Genomic DNA, 19,692 nt, shown 5'->3' with positions numbered 1-19,692 from the left:
CCATTCCATGAGTTTGTGATTTTCCCTTGGAATCCCAGTGCCGTGTCCACTGGAGGGAACTCCAGAGGGAATGGCCATGCAAGGAATTCACTCCAGGGGCTGTGCCTCTCACCTCAGTGTCCCAGAGGAGGGTCCTGGGCTGGTGCATCCACAGGCTCTTCCTGGTGGATCCAGAGAACCTCTGGAGCTGCCCTTGGGAGCAGAATTCCGGAGGAGAAGCTCCAGGGTGTGGGATCATCTGCGGATAATTCCCGGCAAACACAAAGTGCTGCTGTCCCATCCATCCCTGTCCTGTCCCATCCATCCCATCCCACCCCATCCCTGTCCTGTCTCATCCATCCCTATCCCATCTCATCCAACCCCATCCTGTCCCATCCATCCCATTCCATCCCATCCCTATCCCATCCCTATCTCATCCCATCCCATCCCTATCCTGTGACAACGAGGCCACACTTCAAATCCCAGGAGCAGTTTTGGGTTCTCCAAACAAAGACCTGGAGGTTCTGGAGTGTGTCCAGGGAATGGAACGGAGCTGGGAAAGGGGCTCAGCCTGGAGAAAAGGAGGATCCAAAGGGATCTTTTCCATCTCTGGAATTCCCTGATGGGAGGGGGAAGCCATGGGAAGGTTGGGATCTCCGGGAACAAGGGAGAGGATGAAAGGGAACGGCCTCAAGCTGTGCCAGGGAAAGCTTAGGCTGGAAATTAGGGAATATTCCTTCATGGAAAGGGCTGTCCAGCTGTGGCACAGCTGCCCAGGGCAGTGGTGGAGTCCCCATCCCTGGAGGGATTTAAAATCCACATGGAATTTAATCCATATTTTTCCTTTCATCTGGAAAGCACAAGAAAACTTCCAAAGGAAGCTCTTCTGCCCAGGGGAAACTGAGGCACGGTGAGCAAACTTCTCCACATTCCATTCAGCAGAGCTGGAATCCCATGGAATCCCATGGAATCCCATCCTTCTGAGTCCAATTCAATTTTCCAAACCCAGAGCAGACAAAGCCCCCCCAGGATTATCCCAGGAATGCCGCCCAAATCCTCTGCTAATCTGCCCCGTAAAGTTCATGGAATGAGGCTTCCTCTGGAAACGTTCCTTGCATCCAGCTGGGTCGGGAACACCTCCCAGAAAATTCTTTTCCCCAGGCTGGTGATTCTGTCCCAGGCAAAGCCTGGATGCAGATTTCATGGAATCCTGGAATGGTTTGGGTGGGAAGCACATGAGTCCTCCAGTTCCACCCCTGCCATGGGCAGGGACACCTTCCACCATCCCAGGTTTTTCCAAGCTCCATCCTTTTGGTTGGAATCCTGCACCCACATCCCGAGGTCTGCACCACACGTGGCTGAGTTTCCACGAGCTTGGAAGGAATATGAGGAGGGAGATTCTGGATGCCCCTGGATCCCTGGAAATGTCCAAGGCCAGCTTGGATGGGGCTTGGAGCAGCCTGGGATAGTGGGAGGTGTCCCTGCCCATGGATGGGGGTGGAATGGAATCATCTTTAAGGTCCCTTCCAATCCTTAACGTTCCATGATTCCATGACTGCGACATTCCAGAAGAATTCCCAGCCACAACTCATGGAGGTGCTTGGAGAGCTCTTCTGGGCTCATCCATGCAAAATGACCGGTTTTGGATTCATTTTCCACCTTCCTCCAGGTCCTTCTGGAGACCTGCTCCATCCTCAGCTCCGTAAGGACAACAGCGGGGACTGATTCCGGGCGGGAGAGGTCGGAGCTCTGGATCATGGAGCTGCTGGAGTGCCCGGAGGATCCCACCACCACTCCAGGCTTCCCACCCTGCTCCCTGTCAGATCCATGACTTTGTTCCTTCCCCTTTGGAAGGCCCTTTGGAATGTCTCAGCCGCTCTCCATCCCCGTATCCACCTCTCCGCGAACATTCCAGCTGCTCTGCTCCTGCTTCCAGGGAAACTCCCATGTGCTGGTGCCCCTGGGAGCAGGGATTTGCCAGAGCAGTAGCTCATGAGAACCTCGGGATTGTCCCAGCCCGGAGCAAACGCGGCCACGGCTACTTATCCGTGGCTGCTGTTTTCCATTACAGCCGCCCGAAAATGAGCGGGATATGAGCTCTGGGATTCCAGCCGGGATTTTAGGCCTCCGGAGCTCGGCTGAGGCTCTGAATTGCTTCCAGCTCCTTCTTCTCTGGACTCGGAGACGATCCCACTCCCGGGCTCTTCCCTTCTCCACTTGTTCCATGCCAGAAAGTTCAAACCAACCCCCAAGTTGTTCCCGTTCCATGAGAGAGGGGAAGACTTTCCCAGATGCTTGGGAATGGCTCCGAAGGTTTCCCGAGGTTTCTCAGGCCAGGAAATGCAGATGAGCTCCATCTCTCCACAGGCTCCCAAACGGGAATCACGCACAACTGGAAGTTCAGGAATACTCAGCATTCCAAAAGAATCCTGTCCTTCCTGGACCTGGGAATGGCTTCATCCCTGTTTAATTAAATTTTAACCTGGCAGCGGACCGGGATTTTTCCAGGGAATTTTGGGAGCCATTAGGAGCTTCTCCTCCTGTATCCCCTTTTTTGGAGCAATGGATGTCCCGGAACACAAGTTCAGAGGGAAAAGCCATCATGGATGAGGTGTCTGGTGACATTCCTTTAATTCGGCATCCAGGAATATTCCAGAAGGGGGAAAGGCCACGTTATTCCACAGGTGGAAATATTCCCGGGAGATCTGTGAGTCCTGAGGATCCCCTGCTAAAATCTCAGGGAAATTTCTCTGATCTGAACATGTCCAACATTTTGGACCCTCAGGACAAGGACATGGAGGGGCTGGAGCGTGTCCAGGGAAGGGAGCAGAGCCGGGAAGGGGATCAGCCTGGAGCAAAGGAGGATCCAGAGGGATCCTTTTCCCTCTATCTGGAATTCCCTGACAAGAGGGGGCAACGGGGGGGGGGGGGCGGGGATTTGGGATCTGCTCCCAGGGAACAAGGACAGGATGAGAGGGAACGACCTCAGGCTGTGCCAGGGGAGGCTCAGGGTGGATACTGGGAAAATTCCTTCCTGGAAAGAGCGATTAAACATTGGAACCGCCCAGGGCAGCGGTGAAGTCTCCATCCCTGGAAGTGCCCAACAAACGAGCGGATATGGAAACCTAAAGGGGCTCCAGGAGAGCTGGGAATGTTGCCCTGGAGAAGGGAAGGAGCCAGGGAGAGCTGCGAGCCCCTTGCAGGGCCTAAAGGGGCTCCAGGAGAGCTGCAGAGGGACTGGGGCCAAGGGCTGGAGGGCCAGGAGGCAGGGAATGGCTTCCCAGTGGGAAAGGGGAGCTTGGGCTGGGATGTTGGGAAGGAATTGCTGGCTGGGAGGGTGGGGAGGGGCTGGGCTGGAATTGCCAGAGCAGCTGGGGCTGCCCCTGGATCCCTGGGAATGTCCAAGGCCAGGCTGGACACTGGGGCTTGGATCCAGCTGGGATGGTGGGAGGTGTCCCTGCCCACGGAAAGGGTTGGAATAGGATGATCCCTAAGTTCCCTTCCCCCCCAACCATTCCATGATTCCATGACTGCGTTGTTGGGGTTTTTTTTAACGTGATCCCACAGAAAACCAGGCAAAGAAAAATCTAAAAGCCAAAAATTCAGGCAGAATCCAAGAGAGCTCCGGCCTTTCCAGCCCCAGAGCCGGACACAGGGAAAGAAGGAGCTGCTGGAATGTCCCCATTCCCTTCTCCGCCCAGAGAACACAACCATGGGAAAACCAGGGAAAATCCATTTGTGCAATGATCCCAAATCCCAGATTGGATTGCCACTAACCACAGCCACAGGGATGATTTGATGGATTAAGAATTCCCAGGAATACCACAGCTCGAGACCGAGGGATATTTGAGCTGGGGATTAAGGTGGGAGAGCTTCTCTGTCCTGTTAAAGCCCAGTTTAGGAAAGGCTCAGGCTAAAGCCGAGTCTTGCAGGAATGGGAACAATCCCAGCCACCCTGGAGGAGTGATCCCTCCATCCCAAATCCTGCTCCCCAAGGAAATCAGTCCTTAGTGCTGGATTAGACTAAATATGGGATGGGGCTGGGAATGGGTGAATTTTTGTGGATTTTGGGAAGTTTGGAAGATCCCAGTGGGGCAGCCCAAAGCTCCCAGTGGGAGTCAGAGCCCCGTGGGATGAGGAAGAAGAGATTTGTGGGATCAGGATGGAGCAAACATCCCATTCCAAGGGGAGGTCAGCTATGGAAAGCTCCATAAATCTGGGCTCTTCCTATCCCAATCCCAGTCCCAATCCCAATCCCCGATCCTTCCACTCATCCTCTTCTTCCTCGGCCTGGTGGATGCCACCAGCCAGGAACGGATATCCCAGTGTTGTATCCCATTATCCCACATTTGAGCATTCCCAAGGCACTGCTGAGCTCCATCCCCATTTTCCCAAGAGGGCATTACTTATCCCAGCTCCAGGGCTGTTTCAGGAATAAAATCCCATCAGCTGGAAGTGGCCAGATGAGGTGAGGACCAGGGAATGATGCCGATGGAATTTTGCAGGATGCAGAAGCCCCATGCTCCTCCCACGCCGGCAGAAATGGGAATTTGCTCGGGATTTTCGGGACTGATGATGGGAGGACTCTCCCAGGTTCCCAGGAAATATTTGGGGAGGGTCAGTCCCATTCCTGAACCATCCCATCCCATCCCATCCCATCCCATCCCATCCCATCCCATCCCTGCGTAGGCAGCAGAATCAAGGAATTATGGAATGCTATGGGGTTGGAATGGACCTTAAGGATCACCCAGTCCCAGCTCCCTGTCATGGGCAGGGACAATTCCCACTATCCCAGGTTGCTCCAGGCCATCCAGAAGAAGTTAAGGAAGTTCTAATACAGGCAATGTGAGTTCCATGTGGAATTCCCCACCAAAACGGAAAGTATTTGGGATCCTGGGTGTGCCAGAAATTCCCAGAGGTGCCGCACAGTCCCTGTCCTTGGAAGTTTTCCAGGTCGGGCTGGATAAATCCCTGAGCAATCCGGTCTTGGAGAAGGACCTGGACCCGACACCTCCTGAGGTTCCTTCCTGTCTGAATTATCCCTGGGAATTCCCAATCCCAGAACAACTCCCCCCTCCACATATCAACCATCCTGACCTGCTGTATCCCACAAATCCAAACACCTCCATCCCAAAAAACAGCGGTGCTTGGCTGCCATTTGCCATTCCCTGCCTTATTCCCTGTGATTTTCCCTTGACATCCAGGAAATTTGGGATAAATTGGATTCACGGTCATGGACAAAGTCTTGCTTTTCCCTCTGGGATTTTCCAGAGCTTTGCTGACCCATCCTTGAGAATTTTGGGATGTGCAAACGCTGCTTTCGCTCCTGATCCAAGAAAAACATCGGACCAAACATCTCCGGCTTCACCATCGGCCATATCCCATTCTTTCCTTTTTTCCCATCAAAATCTCCCCCCTGCTCCAGGGAAAATTCGCGCATTCCCAAAAATCCTTCACCACTCTCCCTTCCTTCCATAATCCCTAAGACAGCGAAGCATTTGATCTCTTCCTTTTGGAAAAGCCAAAGGATAAATCCTTGGCACGCAGGGTGGAAAAGCTCCCAATCCAGGTAATCCTATTGTTCCTCCTCTCCCTACCTGCCCCAATCCCAGTGTTTTCCCAGATCCCAGATGTTCCGGGATGAGGGAGGGAAGCTCAGCTCCGTGCTGGCAGCTCCAAACCCATCCCTATTAAATTCCCCCACAATCCAAAGTGCCTGGAAAACAAAGCCGTGGATTTACCTGGTTTGGATGTTCTTGGCACGGGATAACGGCCTGGGATTTTCCAACTGAATGGACTCGTTGTAACACCAGGAATTCTGTCTCTTTTTTTTTTGGAATGTTCACTGGTTTTCCCGCCTGCCAGATTTCCTGAGTAATGCCGGGGCCCAGAGCCAACTCCCAGCTTGATTGGAGTTCTCCAATCCTCCAGGAAAACGAGACAGAGGTCCCACGTTTCCCTTGGAAGAGGGAAAGCTTCAAAAGGCCCTTTTTGGAGGGATCCGATCCCAATCCTCCAGGAATGACCTCATTCCACTAATGAGGAGTTGGCTCCGGGCTGGATGGAATAAAGGGCTCCTTCTGCCTCTGGATTTTGGAGGTTTAGGGAGAATTGTCCAAACAAGTTCTCCTGGATTCCAGGTTTATCCGTCCTTTTCAAGGACAGTTCTAAAAGGGGAGTCATGGAATCATGGAAAATCCCAACTTGGGAGGGTTTATTCCAGGTTTATCCATCCTTTTCAAATGACAGCTCTCTGATCATGGAATCACAGAATATCCGGAGCTGGGAGGGATATTCCAGGTTTATTCGTCCTTTTCAAAGGACAGCTCTCTAAAGGGGAGATCATGGAATCCTGGAATGGTTCGGGTGGGAAGGGACCTTAAATCCCATCCCATTCCAGCCCATCCATGGGCAGGGACACCTCCCGCTATCCCAGCTGGATCCAAGCCCCAGCGTCCAGCCTGGCCTTGGACATTCCCAGGGATCCAGGGGCAGCCCCAGCTGCTCTGGCAATTCCAGCCCAGCCCCTCCCCACCCTCCCAGCCAGCAATTCCTTCCCAACATCCCAGCCCAAGCTCCCCTTTCCCACTGGGAAGCCATTCCCTGCCTCCTGGCCCTCCAGCCCTTGGCCCCAGTCCCTCTGCAGCTCTCCTGGAGCCCCTTTAGGCCCTGCAAGGGGCTCGCAGCTCTCCCTGGCTCCTTCCCTTCTCCAGGGCAACATTCCCAGCTCTCCCAGCCTGATCCAGAGCAGAGGGGCTCCAGGATCCTGGAATGCTTTGGCTTGGAGGGAACCTTAAATCCCATCCCGTTGCACCCCATCCATGTTCAGGGACACCTCCCACTATCCCGGGTGGATCCAATCCCAATCCCACCCGGCCTTGCAGAGTCCCCACATTCTGATTTGAAAGTTTTATTCCAATTTTCCTCTTTTTCAGGATAACAAATCCCACTAAAAAGGCCTTTCCTTGCCCACACCACTGCAATTCCCGCTCTCCCTTTTCCTTCGTGGATATCCACCAAATCTGAGCTCATGTTGGATTCATTTCCTCTCTGGATACCTCAGCTCCAAACACTCAGCACAAGAGCGGCGCTGACCTTCTCCTGTTGGATCCGGCTTGGATCCCAATACTCTTGGAATACAGCACTCCGAGGAAAATCCATGTGAAAACCAGGAGTCAAATCCTCTTGGATCTGAGGGCCTTCAAATCTTCCCAGTGCTTCCAACTCCCTCACTTCCAACTGGAGCCAGTTGGAGCAGCCGGAAGTTGTTGAGGCTCTCCCGGGTTTCCAGGAGCTGGGATGAATTCCAAGGGATGCAGACAAAACTCAGGATAAACCCTCAACCGTCCCAGATTCCTGGAAAGTTTTGTCTCCGTGAGAACCCCACAAAAGGGAGTCGGGACAGGGAATCATTGATGGATGTCAGAGCTGGAGTCTGGATACCGGAATTGGCAATTCCCGTTCTGTGTGGGAAGGTTTCCCAAGTAAAAGTGCTGGAAAGCTCGGGATGGATGGATTTGGATGGTCTGAAAAGCAGGAGAAGGGTTTTGTTTGGATCCAGCACTCCTGACTGGATCCTGGCTTTGGAGCAGCCCCCTCTGCCCAGCTTGGATCACACCTCTCTCCCAAAGAAAGAATCCATGGATTGAATCCTAGAAAAAAGAGGGAAGTGACTGCTGGATGATCCCATTGTCCCTTCAAGATCCGCCCTTGGAAAAAAGATAAGAAATAATCTCCAAAATCTGGTATTTTGGAGAAGTTTGGATTCAAATCCTGATATTTTGGCTGAATTCCAGTGGTGGAAAATCAAAAGCAGCTTTATGGAAGTAACATAAAAAATTCCTTTTCCCAGGACTTAAGGAGTGGGGTGATGAATTTAAGGATTTTTCATGCAAGGGGTAAATCTTGGGAATTTGGGAGGTTTAGGTTGGGAAAAATGGCAGATCCAGACGATTTACCCCAGGTGGGAAAATCAGACTGGGAATATTTTCCAGTGTCCAGCAATTCCCGAGCCGTAGGGAGCAGAAATTCCACAAAACCAATTCCTCCTCCTGGAATTATCCTTCCTCAAGGCTTAATCCCGGGGATCACAGGATCCAAGGGAAAAGCAAAACATTTCAAACCCTTGGCTCGCCACCAGCTTCAGCTGGAATTCCCGGAAAACCAGGACATGGATATTCATCCATGGAGCGCTCCTGAACACATTCAGGAATTCCCTGTATCCTTGGGCTGTCCATAAAAACAGTGGGAAGAGGCTAAAGGGTGGGAGTTGGAGAGGAAGCAGGAAAAAGACTGGAGGGCCAGGAGGCAGGGAATGGCTTCCCAGTGGGAAAGGGGAGCTTGGGCTGGGATGTTGGGAAGGAATTGCTGGCTGGGAGGGTGGGGAGGGGCTGGGCTGGAATTGCCAGAGCAGCTGGGGCTGCCCCTGGATCCCTGGGAATGTCCAAGGCCAGGCTGGACACTGGGGCTTGGATCCACCTGGGACAGCAGGAGGTGGGATAGGGATAGGGGGTGGGAATGGAGGGAATTCCCAGGTCCCTTCCCCCCCAAAGCATTCCGTGATTCCTGGGACACACCTTCAGGATGCAGAGGATTCTCCTCTGGGCACGGGATCATCCTCACCACCCACTTTTTCCCTGGATACAGCTGGAAGAGCCTTTTCCCAATTGCCCTGGCCCAGCTGAGACACCCAGGAATGACAATCCCGGAGGGAAAGGGAACATCCCCCACTCCCTCCCCAGTCCCAATAATTTTGGGTTTGAATTTGAGAGTGGGCGTGGGGGATCCTTATCCAAAAAAACAAACAAGGAATAGCCCAGTCATTCTTCGGGAATGCTGGAAAAGGGACAAGTATTAACCTGGGAGCTGCTGGAATCCTGGGATTTCTTCCCACTGCCTCATCCCAGTTTTCTTCCCATTCTCCCAATCCCAGCCCAGCTGTTCCCTGCAACCTCGAGGTGAACCAGAGCTCCTCCCCTAAAATCCATAGGAACGGGGAGCTCCCACTTTTCCAGATATTTTCTCCTCCTCCGGCGCGTGCAAATCCAGCTCCAACCCCACCGCTCCCAAATCCAGGCGAATCCATCCAATCCCAGCTCCTTTTGGGCAGTCTCCCAAAAATTCCGGAGCTTTTGCAAGCGCCTTCGTCAGGGAGAAAAAATTTCCTGGAAACCTCAGCGAGCCGGGGAAAAGCGGGATCGGGATGGGGGTTGGGAAGAGAGGGGAGGAGGGAGAGCGGTCAAGGCCGGGGCAGGAGTTCATGGAGTTGGAGCTTTTGTGGGAATGTTTTGTTTTTTCTGGATTAGGCTGCGGATTCCTGAAGGAAAACACGCTGGACTTAAGCTCGGCTCAAATCAGGAGGGGGAGAAGGGATTTGCGTCGGGATGGAAAGGAGGGAAAGGATTTGGGAGTGGGGAAAAGTCGGGATTGAGGCCGAGGGAGACAAATCCCGGTGGTTTTACTGCCCTGGAATCAAAAATGATGGATTGTAGCCCCAAAAATTCCCACAGAGAGGGAGGATCTCAGGGCAGGAGCAGCAGCCCCACTCCAGGAATTTCTGGATGCAGGAGGATCCTGTTATCCCAGCTCCCAGAAAATCCTTGGAATACAGGAGGGGCTCCTCTCCAGGGATCTCTGGATACTGCTGGGTTATCCCAGCTTCCAGAAAATCCTTGGGATACAGGACCAGCCCCACTCCAGGGATCTCTGGATCCTGCCAGGCTCTCCCAGCTCCCAGAAAATCCTTGGGATCCAGGAGCAGCTCCCACATCCAGCATTTTGGAAGCTTTTCCAAGCTACGAGCCTGAGGGAAGGCCAGCTGGAATTGTCCTGGAATTGTCCTGGAAATTCTGACACGTCTGGGGCTGAGGGAGGAGGGAAAATCCTCCTTCTCTAAATTCCTGAAAATCCATTTGTGATCCCAAAAAACCCCTGTGGGCTCATCCCCTCCCTGCCTCCCGGGAATGGCAGGAAAGTGTCAGAAAAAAGGGAATAAAGGAATGGAATTCCTGGGCAGGCCTGGAGAACTCATGGAAGCAGGAATATCAGCAGGGTTGGGAATACGTGAAGGAATCACCTGGAGTTCATCCCAGTGATCCCAAGGCCACTTCCATGGACCCAAAGGCCACATCCATGATCCCAAAGGTTTCTTCCATGATCCCAAAGGTTTCTCCATGGTCACTCGGGTTGAAAAGGTGGGACAAGATGAGGAGCCCTCCGGTCAAAGGATTCCATGGAAAATTCCCTGGAAAACAAAACCTGTGCCATTTCCATGCTGTATTCCCGATTCCATCTGCCCTCCCTTTGCCTCTCCTTCTTTTTTCCCATCCTTCCTCCTCCCTTCCCAAGGTTTTTCCTGGCCATTCTCCCTGTGGATCATGGGGGAGTTTGCTTTTCCTTATTTTTCCCTTTTTTTTTTTATAATGGATTTTAAAATCCAGAGGAATTCCTGTTTGGGAACAGGGAGGTAACGGACGAGGCCTGGAGCAACTGCTGGGATGGAGTTTGGATATTCTGTGGGATTTTCCCTCTGGGAATCACGGATGACTCCTTCCAAGACATCCAGGAACATGAACCTCCCCCCTCCAAATCCAGGGATCTGCGCTCATCCAGTGGCTGTTCCAGAGGGTGGGATCCAGGTTAAATCCACCAGGATGGAGGCTGGGAAGGGAGATATCCACAGGAGGAATCCTGCAACGATCCCTTGGGAATTCCGGCCTCTCACCTTGGTTTCCATCAATCCTGACGGATTTGAACAGCTCCTCCCAGCTAAGTGAGGTCAGCCTGGGTTTTCAGGGAAGGAATTCGAGGAACGGGAAGGGGAAAGCGGAATCTGTGCTGGAATGGGAAAAGTCTGGGTGGTCGAGCAGCATTGGCCAAAGGAGAACATCCAAGGTGTCCAAGGTGTCCCTGGGCTTCCAAAGTGCTTTTCCCAAAATTATTTGTCCCTCTGTCCCTCCTGAAAGCCCCCAGGATGGATTTGGGATGTTGGAATTATATTTGTTATATTCAGGGAATCCTGGAATGGTTTGGGAAGGAAGGGACCTTAAATCCCATCCATTCCAACCCCATTCCATGGGCAGGGACACCTCCCACCGTCCCAGGCGGATCCAAGCCCCAGTGTCCAGCCTGGCCTTGGGCATTCCCAGGGATCCAGGGGCAGCCCCAGCTGCTCTGGCAATTCCAGCCCAGCCCCTCGCCACCCTCCCAGCCAGCAATTCCTTCCCAACATCCCAGCCCAAGCTCCCCTTTCCCACTGGGAAGCCATTCCCTGCCTCCTGGCCCTCCAGCCCTTGGCCCCAGTCCCTCTGCAGCTCTCCTGGAGCCCCTTTAGGCCCTGCAAGGGGCTCGCAGCTCTCCCTGGCTCCTTCCCTTCTCCAGGGCAACATTCCCAGCTCTCCCAGCCTGATCCAGAGCAGAGGGAATCCAGAATCCCTTGGAAGATCTCCATGGCCTCCTCTGGATTTCTCCAGCAGATCCACATCCTTCTGCTGTCAGGATAACTCCAAACAATGGATCAGTGGCACTGAGCTCTCCCTGGCACCTGGAGCAGCATCCAGGTGGGAATTCCCAGCACATGGGGAATCCCCAGCCCTGTTTAACCCCTCCCAATCCCTCCCATCCCCCCCCTCAACCCAGCACGGGTGACCTGGAATCTCTTTGGGAATAAAACTCCCTCCTCTCCCTGCCTGGAATTCTTCCCACCAGGAATTCCCAATCCGTGTTTCCCTGGGGTTTGCTCTGTCCCTAGGTCCTGCCCTCTCCCTGGAAGTTGGGATCCTGCAGGGAAGGAAAGGAATTGTTCCACTTTTCACATACTCCCAATTCCTGCCCTCGCACGCTCCGAGGCAGCCGCAGCTCCAGGATCCTGGAGTGTTTATTTAGGAGCGAGAAGCCTGAAATCCGACGCTGTCTCCACAAAAATCCTCCAATCCCTTGAACAACGGTCCCTGTTTATCAGCACGGATCCCTTTGTTTTCCTGCTTTTCCTCCAGGGATGCAACAGCCGCTCCTGAGGAATTCGCTCTCCGAGCCAGAGGTTGGATTTTGGGAGCGTTGAAAATCCACGGAGGTTGTTGGGGTTATTTCCAGGTTTACAGGGAGCACATTCCGGCCCCATGGGAAACATTCCATCCATCCTGGCCTCTCCACGGGGTGACTCATCCCTGCTGGAGTTCGTGTCCGAAGCGGGGCAGAAATGGAACTCGGGATCGAGGATGGGAGGCAAGAACGTGGATTTTTAGTCCTGCATTCCCAGATTTCCTGCAGACCCCTCAGCTCTTCTCCTGATCCTATTGGGAGAAGCTCCACCTTCCATGGGAAATGAGGAGCCCCTTGGGAATTCTGTTGGCATCTTCATCCTGGTGTGCCCAAAAAAGAGTGGATGCACTTCCAAGGCCTAAAGGGGCTCCAGGAGAGCTGCAGAGGGACTGGGGCCAAGGGCTGGAGGGCCAGGAGGCAGGGAATGGCTTCCCAGTGGGAAAGGGGAGCTTGGGCTGGGATGTTGGGAAGGAATTGCTGGCTGGGAGGGTGGGGAGGGGCTGGGCTGGATTGCCAGAGCAGCTGGGGCTGCCCCTGGATCCCTGGGAATGCCCAAGGCCAGGCTGGACACTGGGGCTTGGATCCAGCTGGGATGGTGGGAGCTGTCCCTGCCCATGGAATGGGAGTGGTCCTTAAGATCCCTCCCATCCCAACCCATTCCATGCTCTATCATGGACACCATTCCTCATCCCTGGAGGGGAAAAATTCCTCCAGGAAAAATTCCTTCACTCAAAGAGTGGTCAAGCACCGGAACAAACCTGGAATCACCATCCCTGGAAGTGTCCAGGTGGATATTTCAGGATACGGATTTGCAGATGTAGTGGTGTTTGCTCAAAGGTTGGATTTAATGGATTTGGAGACCTTTTCCAACTTTATCCTAAAATTCCTAAGCTTTGGCACTCCAGCTCTTCCAGAGCAGCATTTTAAGGGACAACACTCTGGAAAAATGGGAGCAATCGGCAATTCCAAATAAACAACAAAATAATTCCTTCCTATGAGTAAAATCCCAGTAAAATTCCCAAGTTTGTAAGACATTTTAAGGATTGAGGCTGTGGATTCCACAGGGAAAATCCAGCAAGTCCAGCAGAAAGGGGGGGAAAGAGCCACAAATTCAGGGATGGAATTCCAAGTCCTAGAAATAGATTATCCAAACCACTGGGAGGCCTAAGACACAGGGATGATCCTCTGGGAAGGACACGATTCCAGGTGGCCTCTCAGAGACTTTTCCAGGGATATTTTCTCAATTCCTACAGCAGGAAGGAAGCTGAGGAGCTGAGCAGCAGGAATTCCAAGGATCTGGGATATGCGAATGGAGGCACGATGTCACAGGATGGAGTTTCTGTGTTTTTTGTGGATCCAAAGGAATTCTGACATCACAAATGGAATAAAAACTGGGCTAAAAGGGCAGCAAAGTCAAACGAATCCCAAAATTCCCATTTCCTTTCTTTTCCCTGGATTAAACCACCCCTGGGTCATCACGAGCTGTGCTTTATTACCCAAATCCATTTTATAGGATTTCTCTTCCCAGTTTTTTTTGAAAGGACACAGAGCCCTAAATCCACAAGATGTCAACTAATCCCTGTCCCAGCCCCGGAGCGGAAAAATTCCCTCGGTGTCCCAGGGATCGTGACCTTGTTTATAAATCCCGGGATAGAACAGCAGCTGCTGACTCATTCCCAACATGACTCATCCCAAACCCCGGATCCTTCCCCTCTGGCTCTTCCCGGCCTCCCTCCAGGGTTTTTTTTTGGCTGCTTAACCTCACTCCAGCCCCTGGCATTTTGGGACCGTGCCCTTGGAATTGCGGCGCGGTTTTCCAGCCTGGTTCTCCTGCTGGTGGAGTTTGTTTTGGAGAAGATTCCCGGCCAGTGCCACCTGCAAATCCCGCATTGGAATTCCTGGTTTTTTATGGAGGTCATGAGTGGAGATGGGGGAATATAAGAGGGATGTGGAGGTGTTGGAGCGAATCCAGAGGAGGCCTCGGAGCTGCTCCGAGGGTTGGAGCTCCCCTGCTCTGGAGGCTGGCTGGGAGAGCTGGGAATGTTCCCCTGGAGAAGGGAATTCCCAGAAGTGTCCAAGGCCATCTTGGAATGGGATTCTCCACCAAGAGGTGCCTGAGGGCTCAGGGAATCCGTGGAAGGAGGGCACGGAGTGACCTCAGCAGGGAAAAGTCATTCCAGGATGAAAGAATTCCACGACAAAATCCGTCAGGGTGGCAACAAACCTGGTCCACGGATTTGTCCAACAAAATCTTCCTACAGCCTCTGAATCAGCCACGGGGAGCTGGATTTCTGTGGGAATAACAGAGGGAATTTTGTAAGACAGGGAACAACAGAATGGCCTAAATTGTTGAGATTAGGAGGAGTTCGATTTAAAATGAAAAAGGAGGAGAAAAGGGGGGAAAAAAGGAGGAAAAAAAGAGGGGGGAAAAAAAAAAGGAGAAAAACAAAAAGGAGGGAAAAAAAGGAAAAAAGAGGGGAGGAAGGAGCCGGGAAATAGGGAGGGGTGGAAAAGGAGGGGGAAAATCCGGGAAGAGTCGGGAGAACATCCCAGAACGGCTGCACCTCCCAGTGCTGAGTTTAAGCTTTTGGGATGAGGTTTCCTCATCCCAAAAAGTTGGGCCCAAATTCCAGCTGAAACCACTGGGAAAAAAAATTGCCGGATCCAACAATTGGAGCAAGAAAAAATGGGAAAGGCCTTATCCAGGTGCAGCTCCCAGCCTGGAAGTGGTTTGGATTTAAATCTTCCTAATTTGGGGTTTTTGATGAGCCCTGGGGCTCTCTTCCCGCTCTGATCCTATGGAAAATCCCGACTATCCCAGAATTCTGTCCCTGTTTCAGAGGTTGCGGCATTTCCTTCCAGCATCTCTTCCCAAATTTTATTCCTCATTTCCCAAATCCTACAAATGGATTCCCACCCAAACTGGCAGAACGGGAACTCTGACACAACCAGGAGCAGCCGGAAAAGCTCGGAATTCCCAAACAGGGAAAAAAAGGATACATCCCTGGCTGGGGCAGGCTGCCCTTCCCAGAATTTCCATGAAAAATACCGGAAAAGATCCCAGCTTCCAGCATCCGGGTCTGATTCCACATTCCTTATGGATTTTCCAGGAGAGGTAGGACAGGTAGGAATGTCCGAACTTGGGGATTCCTGGAATTTTTGCCTTTAATTCCCAGTTTTCAGCTGTCAAAAATGAAGCATCCACCCCCATGGAATGCAGGGCGTATTCCATAGTTTGGAATTCCCTGGATTCTTCAGCCAGAAAAAGGCTGAGGGGGGCGTGAATTTCTTATTTTATCCATGGAAAATTATTCTGGGAATCTTTTCCCTTCGGAATGCTGGAATTGGACTTGGAACTGTCTCCATATCCTCAGGTACTCTGGAATGCTCCAACTGGGATGTTTCCTTAGGAATAATATCCTAAAAATCCCTCAAGTCCCATGGGAATGTCCCTGTGCTCCTTCCCTTGGATCTAAGACGCAACCAGGAATTCGGGAATTGCCTGGAATTCGGAACCAGACTCAGGTGAGTTACCTCCATCTCAATTCCAGGGATTCCAGCTCCTTTTCCCACCCCTTTTCCCTAAAAACTGGAGTTTCTCAATTCCCGATGTCTTGGAGAAGCAAACCTGCGGCTCAGGTTGACATCCAAGCATGGAAAAAGGCTGGAATGTCAGGGATTTACCAGTTTTGGACACTTTCCTTGGCATTTTGGGGGTGATCCCATCTTTCACCGCTCCCTGAGTTCCGTCTCAGCTTTCCCCGGGATGGCTCCTCAGGGGATGTCGGGAATAGCTGGAATGTGGGAATTTCTAGCCCAGAGCGGAATTGTTTCTACCTCGGTGGGACTTCCTGGCTCCCGTTAAATCCCTCCTCTTCTCCAAAGGAATTTTTAGGAAGAAGCACCACAGGATCCATCGGAGCTGTGGAATGAACGATGGAATTCCACCTTGGAATTGCCATGAGGCACCAAAATGGGGAATTTTCTCTCTCCAAGGGAAAACCAAAAGCACTTGGAGAGGGAAAAAAGGTGGATGAGCTCTCCCTCCTCAGCTCCAGCACGTCAGGCTTGGATTTAAGGAGCAGCCAGAGGGAATTTGGCCTGGAATTCCAACTCAATGGAGCAATTTTATGGATTTAGGCACCTCGGATGAACAACCCAGGAAGGGATGCCCTCAATTTGGCCATTCCCAAAAAACCACATCCCGGAATTCTCTGCTCCATGGGAGACATCATTCCAAGATATCCCCAGGAGCTCCCTGGCTCCATCCAGCGGCAAAAGCTCCCAGCTCCACCTTTTTCCCTTCTCCACCCCGCTGACCTTTAAGAACAATTCCAAAGCCGAGCATTTTTCCAAGCCCTCTCATCCCAAAAAATCTGAGCCTCCAACACCAGCGCCGCCGGCATCTGCCAGGATCGACTTCCAAGTCTTTTTATGGCTTCATAAAGTGGGGATCAGGGGGATTTTTCCACAGCAGTTGAGAAGAAGGAGACTTTCTCCACTTCTTTTCTTTCGGAATTTCGGTTCTTTCATTTGGGGAAGGAGGATAAAAATAACCCCTGGATTTAGGGGGCTTTTTTCCCCTAAAAAACAGAGCGGGATTTGTTGGTGAATCCCATAAAATTTTTGTTCCTCTCCTTCCCTCTCCCGAGCACTTTCCAGCTCTAATTTTATCCAGATGCTTTTCCTACTAAAACCTTTCCCTTTGGAGTTTCCCTATCTCCCACCCCCACAGCTGCCAGGACCTTTTTTCCTTGATATCTCTCCCATTTTTCCGGCTATTCCTGAAGGTCTTGGGACTCTTCCTGATGTCTCTCCCTCCTCACTTTCCCAGCTTGGAATGTTATCTGGATTATCGTTGTCTCTTCGGTTAATAATTATTAATATATTAACATGAATATATTAGTATTAATAATTAAATAATAATACTTATAATTAATTAATAATTAAGTGATCCAGCCCAAATTAATGGCAAAGCCAAGCCAAGAAAAGTGGGAATTAGTTGTGTCCACTGCCTGTTCCCAAATCCAGCTGGAGGAAAAGGGATTTATTCGGAATTAAAGCGGGAAAAAGGCAGCAACAAATTCAGGGAATGAAATTATGGAAGCACCGGATGTTTTTTCCCAAGGGCCACATCTCCAGCTCCAGATGGATCCTGCGCATCTCCATGGATCGCTGGGCTCCAGTGGCCACGTATGGAATTCTTTGCCATGCTGGGAACACAAAGAATCCTGGAATTAGGAGCAGCTTCGCTCCAGTCAAATTCCAGCCCCTGCCAAGCAGGATCAAGAGCAGGTCCAAGGCCGGGAAGAGACCGGGATTTGGGAACGGCACATTCCGTATCTCTTTCCTTGTGTCCAGCACCTTGTGGATCATCACCTGCACAATAAAGATGCCAGATGTTCCTTAATTTTCCATGCCAGAGCCTAATCCAAGGATTGGACATCCTGCCATGGACAGCTGTGTTTCCTGGGAAATGGGAAAGGAAAAGAGCATTCGAGTATTCCCAGCCCTAATTCCAAGATGCTCCTCCCGATGCCTTGACAGGAGTTCAGGATAAGGCTCAGTTCCCTGAAACTGGATATTGAATTCCATTTGGGATGTCATGGAATACCCAAAGCTGCGGTTGGATAGGAGAAAAAAGCCGAGGAAAACCCTTTCCCTTCTGGAAAGGCCACGGAAGGTCAGCGGGAATCAGAATCAGGGAATGGTTTGGGTTGGAAGGGTCCTTAAAGCCCATCTGGATCCAACTCCAGCGACACTTTCCCATATCCCAGGGTGCTCTAAGCCCTGTCCAATCTTGCCTTGAACACTTCCCGGCATACAGGGGCAGCCACGGCTTTTCTGGGAATGGGGAAATGGCTGTAGACGACATTCCCTTCCCTGGGAAATCCATCCCAGGACAGAGTGGCCTTTCCAGGAAAATCCACATTCTCCATGAGGGAAGAACATTCCTTGTTCCTCAGTTCTACACTGGAATGGGATCTGAGACTGCTCCAAGATTTTGGGATTTCAGGTGAAGCTCAGTGGGAACAAACCCAGCTAAGGTCATGGGAACCCTCTGGAATGGAACAATCCCTTTTCCATGCACACACCTGGTCATGGAGCAGAAAACTGGGATTGGGGAAGGACATGAATGGGGCTTGGAGAAACCTGGGAAAATGGGAGGTGTCCCTGAACATGGATGGAGTGGGAATGGGATGGGATTCCAGGTCCTTTCCATCCAAACCATTCCAGGATTCTGGAGCCCCTCTGCTCTGGATCAGGCTGGGAGAGCTGGGAATGTTGCCCTGGAGAAGGGAAGGAGCCAGGGAGAGCTGCGAGCCCCTTGCAGGGCCTAAAGGGGCTCCAGGAGAGCTGCAGAGGGACTGGGGCCAAGGGCTGGAGGGCCAGGAGGCAGGGAATGGCTTCCCAGTGGGAAAGGGGAGCTTGGGCTGGGATGTTGGGAAGGAATTGCTGGCTGGGAGGGTGGGGAGGGGCTGGGCTGGAATTGCCAGAGCAGCTGGGGCTGCCCCTGGATCCCTGGGAATGCCCAAGGCCAGGCTGGACACTGGGGCTTGGATCCAGCTGGGACAGTGGGAGGTGTCCCTGCCCATGGAATGGGGTGGGAATGGGATGAGCTTTAAGGTCCATCCCAACCCATTCCATGATTCTGTGAGTGCAGGAGCCGGGATTGGGAAGAAGCTGAACATTGGGAACACAGGAAAATCCATCGGAGAAGCTCCCTGGGAAGGGTTGGAACATTCAACTCCAGGCAGGACAGCAATTCCCAACTCCCACCGCAGCCCAGCAAGGAACGGCCATTCCCAGTCCAGGAGAGGGCCTGGAGCTTAATTCAGCACCAGGTCCAACCTCTCCGGAATGGACGCATTCCTTAAACGATCCGGGCCATTCCCGTGGAATATTTCAGTTTCCCCACACGGCTTCTGGAAGCCGTGGCTGCTGACTCATCCCGAAAAGATTCCCACTTCCATCATTTTTCACGGCACTCGTATCCCTTCAACTCAAACGTGAGCCGTCCCTGCGGCATTAAATCCGCCCGGGATTGGGAATGTCAACAACAACACGGAGCGCCTGGGATTCATTTTGCCCTTGGAATCATGCGGGATCCGTGGCGGGATTTCAGTTGGAAAAGCTCCGGCTTCCTTTCCCTCCCTGCCTGACTCACTGCTCCCGTCCCTCCTGACCTTTTCCTTGTGCAACCGTCCGAGTGCCACCAAAAACCAGCCGGGATTCCAACTTTTCCAAGGGGGATCCGGGAGGAGCTCCTGGAAATGCACGAACCATCCTGGGGAAAGAGGAGGATGAGCAATGATCCTAAAAAAAGATGATGGATTCCGATTTAATTCTGCTCCCGAAGAATGAAAGGAAAAGAAAATTAGACCTCGCTCCGCAGGCACGGTGGAAAATCTGGGAAGGATTTTTTTTCTTCCCTGATTTATTCCTTATGTTTCTGTTCCCTGGTTCCTTTTTCATGGATTTAGGAAAAAAAAAGAACAGGGAAGAGAGAGGGAATAAAAAGGTCATTTTGGGGACACGAACTGTCAGGGACAGGGAAGTAAAATCTCCCATTTCCAGCAGCAGATTCCTGATCCTATAAATGATCCCCATTTCTGCTTCTTCCCTCTGTCCCCTTCCAAATCCATGGTGGAAAAACAGCACCTGCACCATTCC

The 19,692-nt window shown here is 52.0% G+C and overlaps 1 long non-coding RNA gene across 1 annotated transcript; it reads right to left on the bottom strand.

The window, feature by feature from the left end:
* Positions 1 to 10,036: 10,036 nt before the first annotated feature.
* On the bottom strand, positions 10,037 to 19,322 carry LOC109146383. Its single transcript, XR_005601882.1, has 3 exons — positions 19,206 to 19,322; positions 14,243 to 14,309; positions 10,037 to 10,222 (listed from the first exon to the last, which is right to left on the bottom strand). It is a non-coding gene; the product is annotated as an uncharacterized LOC109146383 (long non-coding RNA).
* Between the last annotated feature and the right edge of the window lie 370 nt (positions 19,323 to 19,692).

This window comes from Corvus cornix, chromosome 4 (genome assembly GCF_000738735.6).
Source record: "Corvus cornix cornix isolate S_Up_H32 chromosome 4, ASM73873v5, whole genome shotgun sequence".
NCBI classification, from domain to species: Eukaryota; Metazoa; Chordata; class Aves; order Passeriformes; family Corvidae; genus Corvus; species Corvus cornix.
The sequence above is the reverse complement of the archived record's forward strand: the minus strand, read 5'-3'. Positions and strand labels throughout refer to the sequence as shown.